Below are 16310 nucleotides of genomic sequence, written 5' to 3' on the forward strand. Positions count from 1 at the left end.
TTCATGGGACCTCTGTATTTCAAGATATGTGCAGGAACATGTTTGTGAATGGAATAGTCATTAAACACTATTTGGACAAAGCTAGTGTAATGATGCTAAGTGATTGTTAATTACAAAAAAAATGTTGATGGTACACTGGTTATATGAATGGAAAGACAATATAGACAATATAGAGTTTTGACTGCACACATGAAAAACCTGAAGCAGGTAAAACTGAGTGGTAGCTCTGTGGTTAAAGTACTCAACTTGTAATCAGAAAAATGCCAGTTTAAGCCCCAACACTAAACATTTGCCACTGTTGGGCCCATGGGCTAGGCCCTTGGTCCTCAGTTACTCAGATTGTATTCAGTGATATATTTATCCAAAGTGACTTACAATTGTCATCTGTAAATGTGATTTGCCATTTGCTACTTTTCCAAATCATTACAGTACACTCAGTGGGCCTCAACAGTTGTGTGAAAACAGAAACAGTTTTTTAAACCCTTAACTAGATTTCTCAGAATGTGATTTCCTAGTATATTTGTTCATTTATTTATTCATTTGTTTGAAATAAAAATGTATGTAACTTACCCAAGTCCATTTTCTATAATGCCTACTGCATAGTACTGCAAAAATATCAAATTCAACGCTTTTGCCATTAAATGTCGTCATGAAGGCCTATATTTTCATAAACATTTTCATAAAGTTTTTTAAATCCATTAGAATGTCTTTCCTACACAGTAAAAAAAAAGTACTAGTTCCTTGAAGATTACTCCAAGAACCTAGAGGCTCCACTAAGAACTCAGATGTTCCCTAGTGCTCTTAGAGGTACCTGTAAGAATGTTTGGGATTCCTCAAAGAACCCATTTGAATTAAAGTTCCCAGGGGATCTTTAGGCTTCTGTATTCAGATATCCAACAATGAGTAACTTCTTGAATTATTCTCAGTTATTATCTCAAGTATACTTGAGCTCTTTGCAAAGATTTTCTTTTCCAGTGTCTTTAAAATGTATGCATGCCAGTTAACCTGCATTGATTTAATTTTGTATGTATTATTTTTTGTTTGTGTTTTTGTTTCTGTGCTCCTTTATATTTTAATATTAATCCTTAACTGGGACAAGAAAGATTCTTTACATGAGCAGAAACTATTTTGAATTGTTTATAGTGGTCCCGCCTCTTGCAAAATATCAGGAAATGCCCTATTTATAGCACATATAATCTGTTTAAGCGTTTCTCAAGAAAACAAAGCTTGTAGAGCCAACAATTGTCCATTTCCTTATAAACTGGTCGAGTGCTTTTCTAATTGTGCTTTCCTTTGACACACTTGTCACATTTTTCAAGATAAACCCAACCATGACTGTATAATAGCATTTTCCTTTGGCCTGCAGGTGCCCAATGATAACAAAAATGTCTAATGTCACACCGCGAATGAGTCTGAGTTTAGAGAACAAATAAGAATAATACATTATATGAACATATACAAATTTGTATGAGTTAAATAAAACCAGAATGCAAGTTTGCATTTATACCCACGACCTTGATGTTTTTTTTAATTTAATCATACATTACAGCTGCTAGCATACAATTCATATTTCTATGCAAATTCCTGGTTTTTGTTATAGATGTTAAAGTTTTTTTTTTCTTAACTAGTATGCTGACTTGCAATTCTGAATAATTTAGGCTTGACTTTGAATATGTTGAGTTACTTTAGACTTGGCTTTGACTTGCACTAAACGACTTTGAGGTGAGGCTAAGAGAGCTATAAGCTAAATGCTAAATATAGCGGGGGGGGGCATTGCATCAGCAGTAGAATGTAGAATTTTAAATATCACAATCATTAATTATCATTAATGTTCAGATTTGCAGCTCTGTAGTTACATTGTCAAAGCAACTTTATATTATAATGAAGTTCCTTACTGGATTTCTCCTCAGCTTTGAATTATTCAGTTCAGATTAAGCTTGGTGAACCTCTGATGTTGGATTTGCTCATATCAGAGTCAGTAGAGGACAGCACAGGTGCAGCTGCTCCCTCTAGTGGACAGATCTGCACAGTGGATGGCCACTCACTGAAGTGTGAACCTGAATACACTCGGAGAGTGTCACTCATCTCTGTTGTTGAGCTGAGAGGAACAGCACCATCTGATAGTGGAGTTTTTACATGATCAGGGACACCAGTAATGAAGAGGTCATTCATACTTACACAGTTGAAAGGTGTGTGTTTAGTGTTGTTTCTGTAGGTTGTATGTCATCTATAACTATTGTGTCATGATGTTTTATTATTTGGTGGATTTTGGTATTAAGGAGCATCAGAGTGATGGTGGAGTTGTGAATGGTGGTGGTTATTGAAGTGGTTACTATTGTAACTACTGAAATTTTCTTTATACTGTTTTGGTAGCATGTTGTTGTTGTTGTTAGGCTGCTATGTGCAGTGGAAGATCAATGGTTAAGGTATCTGACTTAAAAAGTAATTAAAAAGTTACCAGTTCAAGCTGCCACTGTTGGGCACCTGAGCAAGGCCCTCAATTGCTCAAAGTTTTACCCAGCCATGATTCCAAGTCACTTTGAATAAAAGTGTCAGCTGAATGTTGTAAATAAGTGGTGGTGTGTGTCTAGTTGCTTTTCGAGGGAAGAATTCCCTGCTCTATCAGTTGTTTGTCTATCTGTCAGTTGTTTCTCTGGCTATCTTAAGCATCTACTCTGTAGTGTGGTGGTTCAGATGGATGTCCTTGTGAGGGCAGTGGTTTGATTCCTATACTGGGCTGGTCAAATGTGTCTTTCTCCAATCACCAAGCACTGTCTACCTTTGTGTGTTTCTTTAGTCTTTCCAGTATTGTAGCAGGTAGTGCAGTGCTCTGTAGTGCTCCCACTCTCTCAGTTCACTCCCCTTCCCTGTAGTCATCACATCTTTTGGTTGGCTTCTTCTTCTTCTCCACTTCCCTTTCCTCCTCTGCACTTGGGTCCATCTAGAATGTCCCTCCTTCCTACAGTATCCACCAGGCACACAGTCTGAAGGGGTACATCACCCCCAATCAATCTGACCGTCCTGCTGTCCTGATACAGAGGTCTGTGGTATCTCGTAATTAAAATGATTTGTTGAGTTTTTCTCAAAGCAGTTAGTAATAAGTAAGAGATGTCATTGCTTGTTTGCTGACAGGCAAATATTTCAAGCCTGATATTTCAAACATGAACAACTCAATGTGAACAACTAGCTAGGAGACCAGTTTCCAAATCATCTGATTTGGTTGGCTTTGTACATATACATATGATTTTACATCGATACTGATTAAATAGTGGTTCATATTTTGGTAGTTTGAAGTCTCCACTCTGGTACATAATTATACTTCAATACTGTTTAAATAGTGGTTCATATTTTGGTAGTTTGAAGTCTCCACTCTGGTACATAATTATACTTCAATACTGTTTAAATAGTGGTTCATATTTTGGTAGTTTGAAGTCTCCACTCTGATACATAATTATACTTCAAAACTGTTTAAAAAGTGGTTCATATTTTGGTAGCCTACAGTGTCAGACTGGCTTATCTTATTCACTTGGTATATATTGTATGATCACTTGTGTGTGTACCAGAAGTCCAGTCATGTGGAGATCAGAGCTCCACAGTGGCTTTGCTGTTGGTTCTGGTGGGGGTGGGGCTTGTGGCAGCAGGGCCACAGAGGAATAAAATTCAGCAGCTACAGAAAGGAAGTGCTGTAACCAGTAACCATGACAACAGAGGAATTAATATGAATGGACTATATAACCTTCCAGATGAAAAGCAGAGTTTTTCTTCAAATAACCTTGAGAAATCAATTTGAAATTATTGAACATAACCAGTATGAAGTTCAAATGAAAGGTGGGTAACCACAGAACAGAAGAAGAGATTGTTACCCACTAAAACTTCATTAATTCATTCATTCATTCATTCATTCATTCTCCCACTACTAATAACCAATATGTCTCAGAGAAAAATTCCACAGTGAACAAGTAAAAAGAGATTTTTTGATTGGTGCTTTTAGTCATGTGGGAGCTGGTACATTTACGGCTTTGTAGGTGAGTGTCAACATTTTAAATCTGATGTGAACTACTACAGGAGCCAGTGGAGAGAACACATCAGGAGGGTGGCATGGAGAACTTCAGGAGGCTGAAGACAAGCTGTGCAGCAGCATTCTTGATGAGCTGTAAGGGTCTGATGACACAGAGGGAAAGACCTGCCAGGAGAGAGGGGCAGTAGCCCAGTCTGGAAATGACAAGAGACTGACAAAGGACAGGTGCATTACACCTGTACCAGAACACCAGGGCTTCTGTGAGAGTGGTGTTTACACCTGTACCAGAACACCAGGGCTTCTGTGAGAGTGGTGTTTGAACCTGTACCAGAACACCAGGGCTTCTGTGAGAGTGGTGTTTACACCTGTACCAGAACACCAGGGCTTCTGTGAGAGTGGTGTTTGCACCTGTACCAGAACACCAGGGCTTCTGTGAGAGAGTGGTGTTTACACCTGTACCAGAACACCAAATATTTCAGAGGTTATTTACTTATTTATGTTTACATCAAGAATCCCATCATGACAAAGAGAATCAGAATTAATCTCTGAATTTGTGTGTTGACAGTTTACCTAATCTGGAAAGTGTTAATTAATTCACTGAGTCATATTTTCTCATAACTATAAATGTGAACTTATCTGATGTTTGCCTGCATACGGACTCGAGGAATAATTTCAGCCATCAGAAACGAGTGACGTTCAAAGGCACTCGGTGACTCAGGCAGACACATGCCTATCCACACAAGCAGTAACACCTGGAAGACACACAATACAGCAACACAGTCCATCTCGAGTTGTGAAGCACCACTCCAGGCGCGCTGGGTGAATTTAATCAGTCATTTAAATCATTTTAATCATATCATGTAGCCAGATAGTCAGACACTGTATTTCACACAGAAATGACCGACAGACCGGTTAACGAGCGGCTAGTTAACTCGGGCGGTTCGCCCATTAAATCTCACTTTTACAGTAAAGTCTTGACGTACCGAGACCGGGAATTAAAGCCAGAAAAAAAAGGACTCGAAAATGTAAAAAGGGCGCTCGGCTTCACTTACCGCACGCTGTAAAGCAGAAGTGAGACAAGGCAACAGCACAGCAACGGGATAGCAACAGGAGAGCCAATGAAAATTCGAGATGTAAATGGAACAGACCAATGAGAGGACGCAAGTATTCTGGAACATACTGGAACAAAATCAGGGTCAGTAGAATGGGGGTCGACATATAGAGACGGACAGAGCCAGAAAACGAAAGCAAAACACAATAACAAAGAACAAATACACCGACAGAAACACAACTGGGAACAGGTTACATGGCAAAAATGTGGAATAAAGAACACATGCTACACGAACAGCGAACACCACAGGGGCTTAATATAAATGGAGGCTTAGTGCAGTGAACACAGGATGAGTGAACAATAACCAGCGACAACACTAGAGACACAAGTAATATATACACGAGTTAACAAGTAATATATACACTAGTTAACAATAATATATACACGAGTTAACAATAATATATACACTAGTTAACAATAATATATACACGAGTTAACAATAATATATACACTAGTTAACAAGTAATATATACACTAGTTAACAAGGACTATATACACTAGTTAACAATAATATATACACTAGTTAACAATAATATACACACTAGTTAACAATAATATACACACTAGTTAACAATAATATATACAGGAGCTCGAGGGCTGTTTAGCTGTGGGGATAATTAGGGTTGAGTGGTTACTGGCTGAGTGGTAGTTGTGGGTGAGGGTTTGATTAGTTCTCCCTATAGTTCTGGCTGCAGGAGTGAGGGAGAGAAGAGGGTCTGTGCTGTTTAAATGAAAATTAAATCATGTTTGATTATGTTAAACGCTTTAAGAAAATGAAATTTGTGCATCCAAGTACGAGAAAGCTCAACCGATTTCTATTGACTTGCGGCGAAACGGCTGCGCATTTCCCATAAGTATCATTCAACGTTCATACAACATATAACACAAAGAGAAACGCTGTAATTTGACAAAAATGTTTTGAGGAATGAGGAACTAAAAACGAGGAAACTTATTAGCTATAAATAGCGAAATGTTCCGTCTATTATAACTGGTATCTTAGCTAGCCTAGCCAGCTAACTTAGCCAGCTAGTTAGCTAATGTACCTCAAGAAAGGTAGCTAAGCTAGTTAGCCAGCTAGCTAAATTACCTGGCCGCCTGTATATTTTAATCTTGCATAACGAACACATTTTAGCACAAATAGCAAATATTGTAGCTAGTAAGTTGTCACAAAATAGTGTTGTTCTTTGTAAGTATAATTTGGATCTATGGTGGTGTAATTCTGTCATGTTTATTAGCTAGCTAGATAGTTATTTAACGTTTTGAACATGACAGAAAACTCCTAGCTAACTGTATTAGCTAGCTATGTTACCTAGTTAGCCTGATAAATGTGTGTATGTTTGGTCCGGGGCTTGCTTTATTCAGCTACAGTCTTATTTGGTTAAATTAGCTAGCTGGCTAACTAACAATGCCTAATGAAATCTAAAACTGTGGGTGTCAAGGGGGGGTGTAGGTGTCTGCTTGCGTATCGTTTGCCAAGAGCTTGGTAGGCGAGCTAATTAGTCAGCTGACAACTGGCCGTTTAGCAGCTAAATTTAGGCCTGTGAGTGGCAGCAAACGTCTGAGGTATTTAAGTGAGTTGTTTTGTCATAAAAATGTTGATTCATTTTGTTTTGCAACGAGAAACACTGCATTTAACATTTTAACAGCATTAAATTCGAGAGGAGTTTTGTTCCTTAAACCAGCTAGTGACGTGATAGATTTTATTGCAACTATGTAGGTACATGATAGCATGCATACAACATATTAACTAGTTAAAACGTATTTGTATCTGGGTAAACAAAGCAATGCCTCAGCCCTATGTTGATATTATGCTTATAGTTATATGTTCTTATTATGCTTATATTAAGAGAATTGTGTTTCTCTTTCCATAGGTTAGTTTCTAAAAGTAAGATTAATCTTTCATATTAAGATGGACATTGACTGCTATAGTATTTATCTATAGCTGTTAGTAGTGATATTGATGCCTGTTAAGGTAACCTTTTTGTCAAATTTCTTATTTTGTTTGTCTTTTTTGCAATGTAATTTGCAGGTTTAACAGCTGGTTAGACTTGACGGTTTGTCTAAGTGCAGTTTGATACAAATTCATAATTCATAAGATTGCCAAGTGGGACTAATTATGTAGTGTATGGAGTGATCTTAGTATGACTTGATGGAAATTAATGCTCGTTATCATTACACCTGCAGTCAGTAGAAGTGAAAGATTTAATAAATGAACCTATTGGTGTATATGGAAGCAGCAGACAGCTCACTTGTTTTTTCAATAACTGTTCAAAATGCACTCTTAATATAAAGCAGGGTCATATGAATTGAAAGATATCTCATCTCTGTTGTTGAGCTGAAAGGAACAGCACCATCTGATAGTGGAGTTTTTACATGATCTGGGACACCAGTAATGAAGAGTTCATTCGTACTTACACAATAATACTTACTGAATAATACTTACTCATACTTACTGAATAATACCCCAGTAAACAATGTCACCGTTCTACAGGTCAAACTAATAAGAGGTTCACCACAGGCGTGTTTTAGCTTTAGGAGAAAAGGAGAAAGAGATTCAGCATCATCTACCCACACACACATTCTCCAACTCTCACTTACTTGCAATGCCATGAGCTGCTATGAAAGACTGATGATGTGGTGACGGACACAGTTCTGCTCAGCGCAATTCAGGTTGAAGAACAACGTTCAGTACTGGAGAAGTTAAGAGGGCATAGCCTGAATTTCCAGTTAGTCTGTGTTGTGTAAAGAGCTGTGTGCGTCTTTTAGTAAGTGTAGACACAACAGTAGTAAATGTAATTGATTTATTATTTATTAGCTAAATATATGCAGCTGATGTGCTGTGATGTCTTAGGGTTAATGTGATGAAAGTGAACCTTGATGGCAAAGTTATAGGTTAGTTCATTATGTAATGTAATGTAATATTGAATATAGTCTGATATTGTGCTCTCAGTGTACTAACTATACTAAGTTAGTTATAGGTTAGTTCATTATGTAACAATGTAATATTGAATATAGTCTGATAATGTGCTCTCAGTGTACTAACTAGAGTAAGTGAGTTATAGGTTAGTTCATTATGTAACAATGTAATATTGAATATAGTCTGATAATGTGCTTTCAGTGTACTAGAGTAAGTGAGTTATAGGTTAGTTCATTATGTAACAATGTAATATTGAATATAGTCTGATAATGTGCTCTCACTGTACTAACTAGAGTAAGTGAGTTATAGGTTAGTTCATTATGTAACATAATGTAATATTGAATATAGTCTGATAATGTGCTCTCAGTGTATTAACTAGAGTAAGTGAGTTATAGGTTAGTTCATTATGTAACATACTGTAATATTGAACATAGTCTGATAATGTGCTCTCAGTGTACTAACTAGAGTAAGTGAGTTATAGGTTAGTTCATTATGTAACAATGTAATATTGAATATAGTCTGATAATGTATTCTTAGTGTACTAACTAGAGTAAGTGAGTTATAGGTTAGTTCATTATGTAACAATGTAATATTGAATATAGTCTGATAATGTGCTCTCAGTGTACTAACTAGAGTAAGTGAGTTATAGGTTAGTTCATTATGTAACAATGTAATATTGAATATAGTCTGATAATGTGCTCTCAGTGTATTAACTAGAGTAAGTGAGTTATAGGTTAGTTCATTATGTAACAATGTAATATTGAATATAGTCTGATAATGTGCTCTCAGTGTACTAACTAGAGTAAGTGAGTTATAGGTTAGTTCATTATGTAATGTAATGGTGAATATAGTCTGATAATGTGCTCTCAGTGTACTAACTAGAGTAAGTGAGTTATAGGTTAGTTCATTATGTAATGTAATGGTGAATATAGTCTGATAATGTGCTCTCAGTGTACTAACTAGAGTAAGTGAGTTATAGGTTAGTTCATTATGTAATGTTATAGTGAATATAGTCTGATAATGTGCTCTCAGTGTACTAACTAGAGTAAGTGAGTTCCTTTATGTTTTCTTCTTGGAGACTGTACAGAAGTTTGGCTTTCCACTAAAGTCTGATCAACAAATAGATGTGGCTCACCCTGGTACTCATTCCTCAGTGATTGGAGCATTAGCTGTCAGTTAAAGATGTAGAATCTTATTTTTATGTTATATAAATGTTATACTGGATGGCAGCTGCTGTATTCTTCTTTTTTTGAGTAGTCTGATCATTTCAACCATTTACAGATTCTTTAGTTAAATAATTTGAAGTCCTTCTCTAAGCAGCGCTGGTGACAGCAGGTTGTTCTGGTGGAGTGGACACCATCACAAGCAGATGTTATGCTGCACTCAGAGCTACCATGAAGTGAGAAACCTCACACTGTAAAGTGTCTGTTGATCAAATAAAGACCAAAAGTCTGAAACTGAAAAAAATAAGATCTCAAAGTGGTTCTAAAAGTGAAAACAGAATTCCTTTGAATTAATAAATCATATTCAATCATTTAATCAAAGCTGTTGTATTCTTCAAAGTTCAAAATCAAAAGTCAGGAAATAACGAAGCTAGGCAACATTAATGAATGATATTAATGTTCGTGACGAACACCAACAACATTCAAGATGCCGATAGTGGGGGAGTGATTCAGAATCAGAAAATGAATCAGCCCAATACAAGTCCCGAGAAAGTAGACCCAGACGCAGTCTCACATCTTCAGCCTTTAAAATCTGGAAGAAAGACGAGTTTATCTGTTCTTAATTCAGCACCTGAGGTCGCCGTCAAGGTATGGTACATGTCGGCTAGCATGTCTGGGTAGCTAACGCTAACTAGCTTACTCGCTAACGGTAGCTCGATTAGCTAGTTAGCTAACCTAGCTAAATAACTTGCTCAGCTAGTTAACGCTACCTAGATAAATTTTATTTGACGCGAGTTTCCTCGTGTTGTTATGTTTAAAACCTTTATATAGGACTCATACACAGTGACATGAAGTGTGGTGTGCCGCCTAAAAGACAACAACGCTAGCGTAACTAAGAATATCATGAAGTAACACAATGTGTAAATAGCTTGCAAAGTAGCTAGCTAGGTGGCTATCTTAATACTATCCTTCATTAATGTTGCCTAGCTTCGTTATTTCCTGACTTCTTAAATAACCAGCGTTCGTTGGCCATCTAGATTGTTAATTTACAATGTCTTCGTGTTGCTGTATTGCAGGAAGATGTTGAGACGGGCACACACATTGATCCCTCACTCAAAGAGCTCCTCTACAACCCTACTTACGAAACCATGTTTGCACCCGAGGTAAGGTCACGGTCAAGAGAGTTTATATGCGGTAAAGGAACCATTTCAGTGTTTTGTTTAACAGTACTCATTCACTTTGTGAAGTATAATATAGTATTAAAGAGTACTCATTCACTTTGTGAAGTATAATATAGTATTAAACAGTACTCATTCACTTTGAAGTATAATATAGTATTAAACAGTACTCATTCACATTGTGAAGTAGAATACAGAAACAGCTCATTCACTTTGTGAAGTATAATACAGTATTAAACAGTACTCATTCACTTTGAAGTATAATATAGTATTAAACAGTACTCATTCACATTATGAAGTATAATATAGTATTAAACAGTGCTCATTCACACTGTGAAGTATAATATAGTATTGAACAGTACTCATTCACTTTGTGAAGTATAATATAGTATTAAACAGTACTCATTCACTTTGTGAAGTATAATATAGTATTAAACAGTACTCATTCACTTTGTGAAGTATAATATAGTATTAAACAGCTCATTCACTTTGTGAAGTATAATATAGTATTAAACAGCTAGTTCACTTTGTGAAGTATAATACAGTATTAATCAGAGCTCATTCACAACACAGAACAAATACTTAAAGGAATAAATATGAAACTATATACCATGAGGTGAGTGGGGTGGTCAGCAGATCACTGAGCCTGTCCAGCATCCCCTCTCTTCATCTCCTCCATCCACTGCTCCACGGTCTTCCCCACTGCTGTGGTCAAACTCCTTGGTCTTGGGCTGGCCACACTGTTGGCAGGCATGGTGCTCATGCTTTCGCCACTTAGCAGGGACGGCCTGTCCATCAGCAGTGGTGGCGGCGGTCGCCTCAGCCTCTGACTTTCTTGTATTCACTACAGGGCACTTGGTCTTCTGGACCAGGGCTCGTCACGGTCTCACCGGGAGGAAGAGGAGGCTGGCCTCGGACACGTCGAGAAGCCTGCCCAGACGCATCCGGCTGGATGTTCAAATCAAAGGCAGGGTGCCTGTGAGTTGGATGCTATGGGGGCTTACTTACAAAATGCAGCACAGCCTGTTAGCCTGTATCACAGTGTCAATACGATCCGGTAAACTCACCACTGGGTCAGTGTCCACTAATTCTCAAAAAGCTGAATATGGGTCTGGGCCATGAGGCCAAGGCTGCCCAGGACTACGTCCCTGATGACACCGTAGTCCCTCATGATGGCAGCCCACATGTTTACCCTGACACCGGCGATGGTCTGACCAGCCAGCTGAAGTCGACAAAGCACCAGGCAAATGGCCTCGACAAGGTGGCTGATGCTGGGCTACTGAGCAGAACCACTGCCTTGTCCAAGGAAGCAGCTGTGAAGATACAAAAGGACAGAGGCAGAAAGCATCAATTCATGACGCAGCTCCACCAGCCTGTTGGCCAGGTTGACTACGTGATGGTAGCCTGGAACACCAGTAGGTCCCAGGCTCTCCTGGAAATAAAAGACAGAAACATACAGACATCAGGTACTGTAGAACAGACTTAGTACACAACAGAAGAGCCCTGGCATGATTTAGCACAGTGACACTTTGTGACTGAAGCACATAAGCATTTATCATTGAAGGCCATTTTTTAAATGATTAGGACTAGTGTTATACTGTACGTGTAAAGACAAGTGAATACAAAGAACATCACAGAGGGGAAAACTGCTAAGTGTGTGTGTGAATATATGACAGAGAGAGAGGGAGGCTGTTACCTGTATACGCTCCAGGACTAGTGTAGTCCTCAGCCAGGAGCCCAAGGAGTTGCTGGCTCAGCTGGTTGGCGTAGTGCCTGCAGCTGGCCGCTGTAGCAGACCTGAGTAGGATCGCTTCCCTCCACTGCCGCTGCCGCGCGGTCCTCGTTCCACCTCACCAACCCTTCAAGTAGGTACGGAGGTGGCACCTCTGTCCTCCATCTTCTCACGGTCCAGAAGCCTCCTGTAGACGGGCCACATCCTCCGCTTCCCGCTCGAACACACAGAAGGAGAGGCGGCCAATGAAAAGGCCCTACAGCTGGTGACTGTCCGTGGTGACACCCGCCGCGAACTCTCTCATGAAGTGCCACACGTCCAGCCTGTGACCAGCTGATCCACTCGTGGAACAGGCCGCTGCCTTACTCTTGCCCACGCTGGACCAGCGGTCACGATCCACGTACAGGAGCTGGGGAGGGGCCTCTCTGGCTCGCTGGTACCACGCCATCAGCTGGTCACACTGTCCCCACCATAGTTCTCACCCCACTTTAAATGGACAAATAAAACACACAAATAAAAATAACAAGTGCAAACATACTGAAGGCAACATTACTGATCATTCATTCTGAATTCTCTCTTGAAGGCAAAAAAATGCACCAAAATCCATTTCAGTAATAACTGAAGACATCTCAAAGCACACAGGGTTGTAATCAGAGCTGACGAGTTCATCACGTGAAGTAATGAAATAATGCTAAAATTGTGCAGATTGCTACTCAGACCCCAGAACTGTCTATGGAATCATCTAAAGAATCATCTATAGAATTGTCTTGAGTGCTTAGACCTTAGTGTGCAGGGTGGAGTTTGCCCAAAACAGGCAAGTCTAAGTTATCCATTATTCAGCCTTTGAAGTCAAGTGTTTTGCTTGTGCTTGATATCCACTCACTGGGTGAACTCTACTGAATTTGGATTTAAATGCAACTGTCTCTTTTAAAGGAGGTAGACTAGGAAACTGACAGCAAATGTCCATGACTAAATATCAATGTTAGGATCATTTATTTTAACTGTTTCAAAGATAAAAACCTTTGTAATTGTTTACCTTTTACATCAGAAATCACTGACATCTCTAGCAGAAAGAAAAGATGATTATTACCATAACAAGAACAATAGCATGTTCAGTAACTCACAGGAATTAATTTTACTTGCATGTGTGGTTTTTATGTAGGCAGGAAGAGACTTCACTGGGAAAACAACTACAAGGAATTACAAAAGAATCCGTAAAAGGACCCATCTCAAGATGTATCCTAAATACCAGGAAATTAATTGTTGAAAAAATGAGAAGAGATACATTTGGAGAGCAAGACCCAAGCAAACCTCATAAAACCATATTACTGGTTGGAGAACCAGGATCAGGGAAGTCCACTCTCATCAATGCCATAGTGAACTACATGCTGAATGCTCACTGTAGTCAAAGAATTTTGTGTGAGATCATAGAGACAAAAGGAAACCAAGCGAAATCTCAGAGAAATGCAGTCACTGTGTATGATGCGTTTATCGATTAGAGTCTGTTCTCTCTCACCGTCATTGATACTCCTGGATACAGAAACACAGAAAGCACTGACAATGATTTAAGAATAGCTGCAGCTCTGTACGTCTGGAGTTCAGGACATTCATGCAGCGTGTCTGGTGGTTCCGTCAAGCACCAGTTGACTCACGAACAGACAGCAGTATGTTTTTGATACTGTGCTCTCCTTGTTTGGTAAGGACGTGGAGAGGAACATCATCTTGCTCATCACCCATACCTGCAACAAGCCTATAAACTCCATTAAAGCAATAATGGAATCCAAAGCCAGATATGCTGAGACTGAGAAGGGTTTTATCTGACAACTCTCACTGTGAATGTTTAAATGATTAATATCAAGAGGACAATGAAGAAACATCTAAAGAATATAAAGATGTTTGGGATCTGTTCACTTCAAGCAAGAAGGTCTTCTTTGCTTTTCTGAATAAGAGTAAAGCCGTGAGCTTAAAGATGACTGAAATTGTCCTGAAAAACTGCAAACAACTGACAGCTTGCATCACCAGGTTAAAGGATCTAATCAGTGCTGGAGCTTAGAAGAAATGAGATTAAACAGACCAGAGCAGTTTTGGAGGAACACCATAAAGATCAAGAGGACAAGAAAAACTTTGAATATGAGGTTGATGAGCTCTATAAAGAGAACGTTCCCATAGAATCTGAGTGGAGGCATCTGAGCAAAGTGATGACTTGCTGCAGAGTGTGTGAGGAGAACTGTCTATAACCCTAACCCTAACTTTAACACTAACCTTAACCCTAACCCTAACACTAACCCAAACTCTAACCCTAAACCCTAACCTTAACTCTAACCTTAACCCTAAACCCTAACCCTAACTCTAACCTTAACCCTAAACCTAACCTTAACTCTAATCTTAACCCTAACCCTAACCCTATCACTAACCCTAAACCCTAACCCCTAACCTTAACCCTAACCCAAACCCTAAACCCTAACCTTAACCTTAACTCTAACCTTAACCCTAACCCTAAACCCTAACCCATACCCTAAACCCTAACCTTAACCTTAACTCTAATCTTAACACTAACCCTAACTCTAATCTTAACCCTAACACTAACCCTAAACCCCAACACTAACCCTAAACCCTAACTCTGACCTTAACCCTAACCTTAACTCTGACCTTAACCCTAACCTTAACTCTGACCTTAACCCTAACCTTAACCCTAACTCTAACCCTAACCCTAAACTTAATTCTAACCTTAACCCTAACCCTAACCCTAACTCTTACGCTAACCCTAACTCTAACCTTAACCCTAAAACTAATCCTAACCCTAACTCTAACCTTAACCCTAACCCTAAACCTAACACTAACCCTAACCCTTGCCCTAACAGACAGGTATGTGCAAAACACACACACATCCAAGACAGACACACAAAACACACACACACAATATAACAGATAGACACAAACAAAACACACACACAATACAACAGACAAGGATGCGCAAAACACACACACATCCAACAGACAGACAGACAAAACACATACATCCAACAGACAGACACTCGCAAAACACACACACACACACAATACAACAGACAGGCACACAAAACACACACACATCCAACAGACAGGCACACGCAAAACACACACACACACAACAGACAGGCACGCATAAAAACACACACACACACACACACACACACACACACACACACACACAACAGACAGGCACGCGCAAAACACATACATACATACACACACACACACACACACACACACACAGGCACGTGCAAAACACACACATCCAACAGACAGACACGTGCCAAACACAAACATACAGACAGACACACAAAACAAACACGCAATACAACAGACAGACAGATTCAAAACACACAAATCCAATAGACAGGCACGTGCAAAACACACAAACACACAACAGACAGGCATGTGCAAAACACACACAGAATACAACAGACAAAGACGTGCAAAACAAACATCCAACAGACAGACACACACATCCAACACAAAGTCACGTGCAAAACACACACAAATTCAACAGACAGGCGCACACACACCCAACAGACAGGCACGTGCAAAGCACACACACATCCAACAAACACACACAACAAGCAGGCATGTGCAAAACACACACACAACATGCAGGCACATGCAAAACGCACACACACAAACACACACACACACACACACGCGCCAAACACACACCCACACACATAACAGACAGGCATGTGCAAAACACACACATCCAAAAGACACACACAAAACATGCACATTCAACAGACAGCCATACACAAAACACACACACAATACAACAGACAGGCACGCGCAAAACACACACACATCCAACAGACAGAGACGTGTAAAACACACACATCCAACAGGTACACGCAAAACGCAAAACAAACACATCCAACACACAATCACGTGCAAAACACACACACATCAAACTGACAGGCATGCGCAAACACAAATACCAGACAGGCATGTGCAAAACACACACACACACACACACACACACCAGACAGACATGTGCAAAACATGCACATACAGACAGACATGTGCAAAACACACACACAATACAACAGACAGACACACAAAACAAACATCCAACAGACAGGCACGCGCAAAACACACACACAAATCCAACAGACACGTGCAGAACACACAGAGAATACAACAGACAAGCACGTGCAAAACACA

General features: G+C 39.4%; 1 pseudogene; it reads left to right on the top strand.

The window, feature by feature from the left end:
* The first annotated feature begins 9170 nt into the window (after window positions 1–9170).
* Window positions 9171–16310, top strand: part of LOC118241318 — a 59339-nt pseudogene continuing 52199 nt past the window's right edge.

The sequence above is a fragment of the Electrophorus electricus genome, chromosome 5 (genome assembly GCF_013358815.1).
Source record: "Electrophorus electricus isolate fEleEle1 chromosome 5, fEleEle1.pri, whole genome shotgun sequence".
Taxonomy (NCBI): domain Eukaryota; kingdom Metazoa; phylum Chordata; class Actinopteri; order Gymnotiformes; family Gymnotidae; genus Electrophorus; species Electrophorus electricus.